This window comes from Nothobranchius furzeri, chromosome 2, assembly GCF_043380555.1.
Source record: "Nothobranchius furzeri strain GRZ-AD chromosome 2, NfurGRZ-RIMD1, whole genome shotgun sequence".
NCBI classification, from domain to species: domain Eukaryota; kingdom Metazoa; phylum Chordata; class Actinopteri; order Cyprinodontiformes; family Nothobranchiidae; genus Nothobranchius; species Nothobranchius furzeri.
Window position 1 is genome coordinate 77,661,288 of NC_091742.1, and position 10,971 is coordinate 77,672,258.

Genomic DNA, 10,971 nt, shown 5'->3' on the forward strand with positions numbered 1-10,971 from the left:
CGGCCTGCCTGCTCAGTCGTGTGTGTGTGTGTGTGTGTGTGTGTGGATTTGGATTTTTACTGTTTTCTGTTTTCTTTTCATTCAGGCTGTGAGCTGACAGTGGTGGTCGAGCCCTGGTGGTGGTCCTGTGATGGTGTGCGTGTGCTCCAGAGTCACTTCACCCCCCGAATGCATGCACGTGTGATTGGGGTGAAATTACTTGTGGTTGGTATTTAGTTCTGGGCTCTCTTAGGCAGCCCCATTAGTCAGCCCCAGCCTAAGTTGATTTGGTTTTAAGCAGTGTTGATCTGCAGGTACATGGTGTTTTTAGATTATTTTAAACTCATTTTATTCTTTGAATAAAATCTGCTTGTGTGGAATGGAACTCCGTCTCAAGCTTGATTTGTGAAGATGAACTAATGTGCCTTAGTTTCAGTCGTTTTGGTTCCTGATAATCAGGTGGCGTTGTTTCTAAATTCATAAGTGGCCCCGCTCGCCACACTTGGCGTTGTTGGCAGGATCTTTGCTCTAAAGCTGAGACGTGGGTTCCATTGCTTTTAAGTGTTTTTATTTTAGTGTTATTTTTTTTTATTTATTTTTTCTTAGAATTTGGTTCATGGGTAGCAGGTTGGAGTAAGCAGAACGGCAGAGTCTCTTGTGTAAGTGAGGAAATAACTATTCCTTACTGGTGAGTGCCCTGAGTTTTTTTTCCCTCCCCTAATTTCAGTGTCTACAATGGATGTAGATTTTCAGGAGTTGCGGGACTTAGTCCAACAACTTAAGTTAGAAAATGAGAGGTTGAGGCAAGAGCGGGATGTGGCTGCCCCTGGTCCCAGCTCTTCCCTTACCCCTCCTGCGGTTTCGCCCCTTGATCCCCCAAGCACTTCTTCTGCAGTAGAGAAGTTGGTGTATATTCCCCGTGAGCGTAAATGCCCCGTCTTTAGTGGAAAAGGGGGCATTAGTCTAGCTGAGTGGCTTGAGGAGGTGCAGGCTTGTATGAGAGTACGTCATGTTTCTGGTACTGATGAAGCATTTTTTTTGTTCGATCACCTGGGAGGGGAAGCCCGCGCTGAAATAAAATTCCGGCCTAAGGCTGAAAGGGAGGATCCGGCTGGAGTGATTGCTGTGCTGCAGGAACTTTATGGGTGCTCAGACTCCTATGTGGCTTTGCAGGAGGCTTTCTTTTCACGCCGCCAACAGGAAGAGGAGACATTACAGGAATTTTCCCTAGCTTTAATGGCCCTCATGGCTGCAGTGCAGCAGCAGGCCCCCAGCGAAATGGTAAATGCCGAGGTGTTGCTACGAGACCAGTTCGTAGAATATGTGGTAGAAGGGTCTTTGCGCCGTGCATTGAAGCAGTCTGTGCGTGGGAGGCCTTCGGCTACACTATTAGAAGTCCGAGCAGAGGCCATTCGGTGGGAGCGGGAGGGGATATCGGGAGGGCCTAGAGGCCGTGCCCACTCCATGCCCTCAGTGTTAGGTCTCCAGTATGGTGTGCAGTGTCCCCCTGCTGCAGGTGGCCCTGGTTTCTCCCCAGCTACGGAGTTGAGTGAGATAAAGGAGATGCTAAAACTCCAACAAGATCAAATAAATAAACTTGCTCAAAATGTTTCTTCTCTGCAGGGTACACGAAAAAAACCTCGCCCCACTAATCACAGCCCCATAATATGTCGCCGGTGTCAGCAAGCAGGGCATTATGCCAGTGACTGCGATGGGGTTAGAGTCTCACGTCCCCAGCCCACCCAGCCGCCACGTCCTACTGCAAGGCAATCGGAAAACTAGAGCCCGCCGAACAGCCGAGCCACAGTTCGGGGGGTATAGTTAGTGGCTCACAAGTGGTTGCTGCTAGTCAGGGAGAAGCCTCGAAGTTGGTGTCAGATTGCCCCCATGTGGAGGTACTAATGGGAGGCATAAATGTACCATGTTTGTTTGATACCGGTTCTATGGTATCTACGGTCACCGAGGGCTTTTTCCGGCAGCATTTTGAGCCTTGGGGGATGGACCAACTGCAGTCTTGTAACTGGCTGCAGCTCAAGGCAGCCAATGGGTTGGCTATCCCTTATATTGGCTACCTGGAGCTTACTGTAGAGTTATGTGGTAGATCACTAACAAATTGTGGTGTGTTGGTGGTCAAAGACCCCCCGAGTGGTACCTCTGGTTTTCCTGGCATTGTGGGGATGAATATCATCCGCAAGTGTTACAGCGAATGTTTTGGCCAGCATGGGCTGGCTTTGTTTGAGCAACCCCCTGTGTCAGGGGCCCCTGAGCCTGTTGTCCAGGCATTGCAGAGGTGTCACCAGGGTAAGGGAGACGTTCCTCAACAAACCTCAGGATTAGTTAAGGTGCTGGGCCGACGGGCATGTCGTATCCCAGGAGGCACGCTGAAATTCGTGGCCACCTCGTGCTCGGAACAGTTCACCGGTTTACCTGTGTTGTTTGAGCCCCTAGTGTCTGGCCTCCCTGCCGGGTTACTCACCTCTCCATCTTTGGTGCAAGCACAGAAAGGTACAGCTTATGTCCCGATCATTAATGTTGGCAACACGGATGTTTGGCTGTACCCGCGCACTAAGGTTGGAACCCTGACAAGGGTTTTGGTGACTAGTCCGCCAGCTGGCTTAATGGAGATACCATCTGGGTCAGCCGTTGTCTCATCTCAGGCGGTCTCAGAGTCAGTAGTGACTCAGCTGCAGGCTCTGGAGTTACCTGCTTTGACAGCAGAGGATGGGAACAGTGTGAGGTCTCTGCTGTTAAAATATGCTTCTGTATTTTCAGAACATGATGGAGACCTGGGGTGCACAAAGCTGATCTCCCATGACATTCCGCTCATGGATGAGGCCCCTGTCCGGCAGCGCTTTAGGCGCATTCCACCGTCAGACTATGAGGTGGTCAGGGAGCATATTAACAACCTGCTGGAGGCCCAGGTAATCCGGGAGAGCAGCAGTCCATATGCTTCCCCCATAGTGCTGGTACGGAAGAAGGATGGGAGCCTGCGCATGTGTGTGGACTACAGGCACCTAAACAGCAAAACCAGAAAGGATGCCTTCCCCCTCCCACGTATCGAGGAGTCGCTCGATGCGTTGAGTGGTGCTCGCTGGTTTTCCACTCTAGATCTAGCCAGTGGCTACAACCAGGTACCTGTTACTGAAACAGATAAGCCCAAAACAGCTTTTTGTACCCCTTTTGGGTTGTTCGAATGGAACCGCATGCCTTTTGGTCTTTGTAACGCCCCCAGCACCTTCCAACGGCTAATGCAAAGACTCTTTGGGGACCAACAGTGCCAGTCCTTATTGTTATATTTGGATGACATTGTTGTTTACTCTTCCACCATCAAGCAACATCTGGACAGGCTGGAGATGGTGCTGGAGCGGCTGCAAAGAGAGGGGCTAAAGGCGAAGCTGCCGAAGTGCGCTTTCTTTCGACAGGAGGTACAGTACTTAGGGCATGTGATTTCGGACAAGGGTGTTGCTACAGATCCCTCCAAGGTTGAAGTGGTGGCAAACTGGCCTATCCCTATGACGGTGTCAGATCTGCGGTCATTCCTAGGATTTGCCAGCTATTACCGGCGGTTCGTGGAGGGGTTCGCCAAGTTGGCTGCCCCCCTTCACAGGTTGGTTGCGGAGCTGGGGAGTGCAAAGTCTGGCCGGCGGCAAGGGCAGAAGATTGGCGAGTGCTGGACCAGGTTGTGTAACGACAGCTTTGACGCTTTAAAGGGTCGATTGGTCACTGCACCGGTGCTAGCCTATGCTGACTTCTCCCTCCCTTTTATTTTGGAGGTGGACGCTAGTTATGGGGGTTTAGGCGCAGTACTATCGCAGGAGAAGCAAGGGCAGGTGAGGCCTGTAGCCTACGCTAGCAGAGGGTTGCAGCCCCCTGAGCGCAACATGGCCAACTATAGCTCCATGAAGTTGGAGTTCTTGGCGCTCAAGTGGGCAATGACTGAAAAGTTTAGGGAGTATTTGCTGGGCCATCGGTGTATTGTCTACACAGATAATAACCCGCTAAGCCACCTGTCATCTGCAAAGTTGGGGGCCACTGAGCAGCGTTGGGCTGCTCAGTTGGCTTCCTTTGACTTTGAAATAAAGTACCGCCCGGGGAGGAGCAACAGAAACGCAGATGCGTTGTCTAGGCAAAATGCACCCGGCAGACAAGAGCTAGCAGCAATGCTCCCAGGAACACCCCTCCCAACGCCACTGCAGCAGGTTTTACAGGCTGACCAGTCTGAGGTGGCTCAGGCTGCTGTCTTTGCATTGCCTCATTTTAATCAGGCTGACCTTTGTGTTTTACAGCAAGCTGATCCAGTCCTTAGTGAAATCAGGGCATTCTGGATAGAAAAGAGACATCCCACCCGTGAGGAAAGACTCCAGTTGTCTCCGGCTGCATTGGTCCTCCTCAAACAGTGGGACCGGTTGGTGGAGAAGGATGGGGTCCTGTACCGGCAGATCTGGCTCCCCCGGGAGGCTGAGGGGGTGTTGCAGGTAGTGTTGCCCGCCGCCCTGAGGGAGGAAGTGCTTACTGAACTTCATCAGAAGCATGGCCACCAAGGGGTTGAGAGGACGCTGCAGCTGCTCAGACACCGATGCTACTGGCCTAACATGACTGGTGATGTGGAGCAGTGGTGCAGTAAGTGTGAGAGATGTCAGGTTGCCAAGGATACCCAGCGGGGGCCTCAGGCCTACATGGGACATTTGTTGGCCTCTCGGCCAAACGAGGTTTTGGCCCTAGATTACACTGTGCTGGAGCCCTCTGGTGATGGGTGTGAGAACGTCCTGGTGATGACAGATGTCTTCAGCAAATATACACTGGCTGTCCCTACTAAAGACCAGCGGGCTTCTACTGTGGCACAGGCCTTGGTGACTGAGTGGTTCTTGAAGTTTGGCGTTCCCGCACGGATACATTCAGACCAAGGCCGAAACTTCGAGAGCACTCTTATTCAGCAGCTGTGTGCTTTGTATGGGGTTAAGAAGTCCCGAACCACTCCATACCATCCATCAGGTAATGGACAGTGCGAGCGGTTTAATAGAACACTCCATAACTTGCTTCGCACTTTACCCATCTCTCATAAACGAGACTGGAGTTCCTACTTGCCACAGCTGCTGTTCTCATATAACACCACTCCCCACCAGGCGACAGGGGAATCTCCTTTTTTTCTTCTGTTTGGACAGGAGCCAAGGCTACCGGTGGACTTCCTGCTTGGTCGTGTCCAGGACCCAGTGGGAGGCCATGTCCAGAACTGGGTTCAGGAACATCAGAGCCGGCTGCAGTTTGCCTTTCAGGGGGCAAGAGAGAGAATGGCAGCAGCGGCTCAGCGTAGGAAAACCTACCACGATCAGCGGGTCAAAAGCTCCCCTCTGGCTGAGGGCCAGCAGGTGCTACTGCGGCAACATGGCATAAAGGGTCGGCATAAGATCCATGATCTGTGGAGCCCAGTGATACATGTGGTGGTGAAAGCACCAAAGGAGGGAAGCCCAGTGTATGGAGTGGCACCAGTGGAGGATCAGACCAAGGTCAGACATGTTCATCGTAGCATGTTGAAGCCACTGGTAGGAACCACTCCACTGGAGAACACTGCTCCCCTTCCACAGTTGTCTGTCCAACGGGAGGATGAAGGGGAGCTCTCAATGGATAGTGACCTTGATGAGAGTGACCTTTTTGTTTTGGAATTTCAGGATTATGCGACAGTCCCGACACCGACCACTACAGTGGATCAGGTTACACCGGGGGCACCGAGGGCAGTAGCACAACCAGCTCCCACAGTGGTGAGTCCCACAGGCCCCACAGAGTCTGAGTTAATGGTGACCCAAGCCGTCCCACTTGTTTCGCAACCTACGTCAGTTGCCCATTGCCCTGCAGTAACGGAAACTAATGTCCGGCGAACTCAGAGGCGCACTGCTGGATGGCACTCCAACCCCCATCATCTCCCTAGACCAGTAGGAGGGTCAGAGCGACAAGCTGAGCCCCTGACTGCGGACATATCAGGTATGAGGTGGATAGTTTTTAGACCATGGGAATGAATCCCAAGCTTTGGTGAGTGATCGTCGGGGCGACGATTTATTTGGTGGGGGTGGATTGTAGTGGGATGAGTCACCTGCCACCGAGTAATTGGACGACCTATCATTGAGGGAAGGCGCTCATATAAATAGGGCCTGAGGTGGCGCTACAGCGATCTTTTTACTTTGGCTTAACTTCCGCTTCATGTGTGAAGAGCTGTTGTGTACGGGACTCCGGCGTGTCGGACTGAATTGTTGTATGTGGTCCTCCCAGAGTAACGGAAGGCTTCCTTTATCCTATGTGCTTCAAAGAAGTGATCCAGGAAGGGGTGTGTCTCCACAGGAGACTCTGTTGTTCTGCTGTTCTGCTGCTTTTCTGCACAGTTTCGTGAGATCTCTGTTACCGGTTGTTGACCCGGTGCTGGACCATCATCCGGCTCCAAGACCTCTCCACCCCGCTGCTCGGACTCGTTGACGGGATCAGCGGAGACCATCGGGAGCGGCTTTGTCACTCGCTCCTCTGTACCGTATACCAGCGGAGGGCGTACACCCGCTGTGGGGTTGGGTATTCTAACGAGGGGCTGCGGGCCCTACCAGCAGTCGTCGTCTGCCCGGGAGCTCATAAGGACGGCTGAGGCGCAGGCTAATAGACTTGTGTGCAGGCGAGCTGTATGCTCGCTCATTCCCTGACGGCCTGCCTGCTCAGTCGTGTGTGTGTGTGTGTGTGTGTGTGTGGATTTGGATTTTTACTGTTTTCTGTTTTCTTTTCATTCAGGCTGTGAGCTGACAGTGGTGGTCGAGCCCTGGTGGTGGTCCTGTGATGGTGTGCGTGTGCTCCAGAGTCACTTCACCCCCCCGAATGCATGCACGTGTGATTGGGGTGAAGTTACTTGTGGTTGGTATTTAGTTCTGGGCTCTCTTAGGCAGCCCCATTAGTCAGCCTCAGCCTAAGTTGATTTGGTTTTAAGCAGTGTTGATCTGCAGGTGCATGGTGTTTTTAGATTATTTTAAACTCATTTTATTCTTTGAATAAAATCTGCTTGTGTGGAATGGAACTCCGTCTCAAGCTTGATTTGTGAAGATGAACTAATGTGCCTTAGTTTCAGTCGTTTTGGTTCCTGATAATCAGGTGGCGTTGTTTCTAAATTGATAAGTGGCCCCGCTCGCCACATAAGGAAGATCCACTCCTCAGCCCAAACGCAGGGGGCTGTAACAGTGTGTGTGTGTGTGTGTGTGTGTGTGTGTGTGTGTGTGTGTGTGTGTGTGTGTGTGTGTGTGTGTGTGTGTATGTGTGTGTGTGTGTGTGTGTGTGTGTGTGAGAGAGAGTGTTTGTGTGACATCTATTTTAGCCATGTTATCTTACTTTACTCATATTTTGCTACCTCCTTACATGAGCTGTCTTTGGTGAGTGCAAAGGCTATTTCGTTGTACACCTGAGCAATGACAGTGAAACATACTGAATCTTGTTCAAGGTCAAAATATTTTGTTCCATAATATGCTTTAGGAACCAGCTGCCTCGAAGAGGGGAATGTTAGTGTATGCTTTGGTGAAACCCAGATGCAGGGGCGGATTTTGGACTGAAGAAGATCCGGGGCTTAACACACACAAGCGCGCGCGCACACACACACACACGCACTAGTCAACAACATCATATACAGTTGTGGTCAGAAGTTTACATACACTTGTAAAAAATATAATATAATGGCTCTACTGAGTGTCCCGTTATTTCTAAAACTCTGATGTTTCTCTGATAGAGTGATTGGAACAGATACTTCTTTGTCACAAAAAACATTCATGAAGTTTGGTTCTTTAATGTCTTTATTATGGGTTAACAGAGAAAAGTGATCACATTTGCTGTCTCAAGTCAAGTCAAGTCTTCGTGTCTCAAGTCAAGTCAAGTCTTCGTGGTCTCAGGTCAAGTCCAGTCTTCGTGGTCTCAGGTCAAGTCGTCGTGGTTCAAGTCTTCGTGGTGTCAAGTCAAGTGGTCGTAAGACGGAGTGCCGCCTGATCTTAGAGGCCCCTGCTCCGCAGCCCCGGACTGTGTTTGTTCCCTGGTCTCGTCTTCTGTGTTCCCTGGTCATGTGTGTCCTATTCTGGTCTTCGTTCGTCCCTGTGTCTCCTGTGTTCTGTGGCTTGTGGGCGTCTGGTATCCGCCCCTTAAGGGGGGGGGGGGGGGGTATTGTCATGATCCGCCCCGGCCTCCCTGACTGTGTCTCTCCTGCCCTGATTAGCCTTATTGTTCTCACCTGTCCCTGATTACTCTGCCTATGTGTTCCTGATTCCCTTGTGTATTTATACCTCCCTCCTGGTTGTTGTCTTTGTCGGTTCATTGTGGGTTCTGCCTCCTGGAACCCACCACCACACATGGTCTGCCACCTCCACCCGCAGAACATGACACTGGCCTGTATTGGAGGATTTACGGTATTTTAATAACGAAACTGTGAAATTCTTTCCAATAGTATAGATGTGTAGTGTATTTTGTCCGAGTGGGTTTGACGTCATCGGCAGTCGAAGGACCCCGAGCCAATCTTGCACCCAAGCAGATCTTGTACCGACACCGGCTGCTGAAGGGCTTCTTCTTCAGTGGTGGAGGCTCAGGCAGGCTGTATACAAACTACTGCCAGCTGCTCCCTCTCTGTTGGACTTTGGTACTGCATGTTACTTCCGTAATTTAGATCCGGGGCTCTTCATGAAACATCCTGGGCTTCAGCCCAAGTAGCCGGGCCTAACGCCGCCCCTGCCCAGATGATCACAAATGTTTGGTCAGGTCACCTTGTGTCATGTTTGAAGTCCCTGGATGCAATTGGGTTAGAGTATAATGGACCTAAATCAATGAGTGTGTTTTCAGAAAGATATGGGGGTTGTCTACCTGTTTTGCTCGGCTTGTTCAGGTCACAGGGGTATCTGCCCCTGCAGAGAAGCATAAAATACTTCAAATTGGGCCTTAGTCGTGTTGCTGTGACATAATTAGCCTTCAAATGCAGCATTTTTAGGATGCACATAGCCCTAATCAGACTCCACCTTCCTGTACTTGTTAGCTATGCTGCTATGCTAATGGTAGTTTGTGTTAGAAGCAGGAACAACAGATAAACAAGTAGTTTATAAGTTATTAAACAGTGTCTTCTTCTGTAGGAGTCTACTGCTAAAATCTTTGTTAGTTATAACAAACTTGCTGTTAATTTAAAGAGCATTACATATACTGTGGTCTCTAATGCAAATGAATGCCGTGAGTCATTATTTTCTGTGGGGGGAAAAAAAGCTCTGACACTCCCATTCAGGAATGTAACGTGATGAAAGAACCATTTCTCCCCTCTAACAGCTGTTTCTGTTTGACACAGTGCCAGAGAGCATGAAACAGCCAAGGTCATGAATTCACTCCTACCAAGTGTACCGATGGGCATCCTTATGTTCGAACATGGTGTTCGTTATGGCCAAACTGCGGCTTGCACAGAAGTCAGATAACGAAACACCACTCGAGTTCAGATCTGGCGGGCCGTTCCTCCCAATCACACCCCTCCAGGTCAAGCTGTCATTGCTCACGTGAGCATTGAAGTCCTCCAGCAGGACAATGGAGTCCCCTGATGGAACACTCTGTAGCACTCGTCCCAGGGACTCCAAAAAGAGTGGGTAATCTGAACTGATGTTTGGCGCACAAGCACAAACAACAGTAAGGACCCGTTCCCCGACCCGAAGGCGCAGGGAAGCTACCCTCTCGTCCCCCGGGGCAATCCCCAACACACAGGTAGAGAGTCTTGGGACTTACACAAAGTTAACCAGAGCCCTCTGCCTCTCACCCGGAGCAACTCCAGCAAAGGAGAGTGTCCAATCCTTCTCAAGGACTTGGGTTCCAGAGCCAATGCTATGTGTCGAGGTGAGTCTGACTATATCTAGCCGGTACCGCTCAACCTCTGCCACAAGCTACTGCTCCTTCCCCGCCAGCGAGATGACGTTCCATGTCCCAATAACCAGTTTCCTTGTCTGGGGATTAGACCGCCAAGGCTCCCGCCTTGGTCTGCCACCCGATCCACACCGGACCCTTCATGTTCCTCCTGGATAGCTCCTAGGATCATTAGGCCACTCAAACTCCTCCACCACAATAAGGTGACGGTCTTTGGAACTTCCACTGGTGTGTGGACCTAAGGGCTCGAATTGGAGCATAAGGCTTTAACAGTTCAGTAATCTAGGGAGGAGCTTGACCACATTGAAAGTAATAGTCAGGATTCTAAAATGAATTCTAAAGTTAATGGGTAACCAGTGCAGAGACTTTAAAATAGGAGTGATGTGAGCTTTTCTGTTTGCTGCAGTTAGGAGCCTCGCTGCAGAGTTCTGGACCAACTGAAGGCGGTCAAGGGCTTTTTTGTTAAAACATGTGACAAGAGTGTTACAGTAATCTAGACGGGAGAAGATAAAGGCATGGATGACCATTTCAAGTTCAGTGGTGCTCACGCCTCAACCCTGCCACATGGACCTCAAGGGATAAACCATGAACCCTGTTCAATGGTCAACTTTCCTGGCGGGGTCACCCATGAGGACAGTGGGAGGGTTAAATATCTTTTGAATAAAATGCTCCATATTCCACCTTTAACCCCTTGAGACCCTGCGTCCACATATATGAACATTGGCTTCTTGCACTAGAATATTTTATTCTCTTCAATTTAGACCTTTTTTATATTTAGAACCATTTTATATAGAATTTAAGTTTAAAATGTGTTTTGTTTCTGTTTTTTCTAGGAAACCTGTTAATATTTTTTTATTAAATTTTATTTTTACATCACACCAAATACAAATTTGGGTGTCAGGAGGATAAGTATTAGCCTGGCAAGCCAGACTAAATAAATGTATTATTTAAACTTTTTACTTTTGCGTCAATGAGTTGTTAGAAGGTTTCTTTCACAGAGAGCAATCTTTGCAAAGCAAGAATTTGGTCTGGTTCACTAGGCTTATTGGTGACGTTCTGTTCAGACTCCAGACCAGCAGGTGGCGATAACTCACAAGTTCATTGATT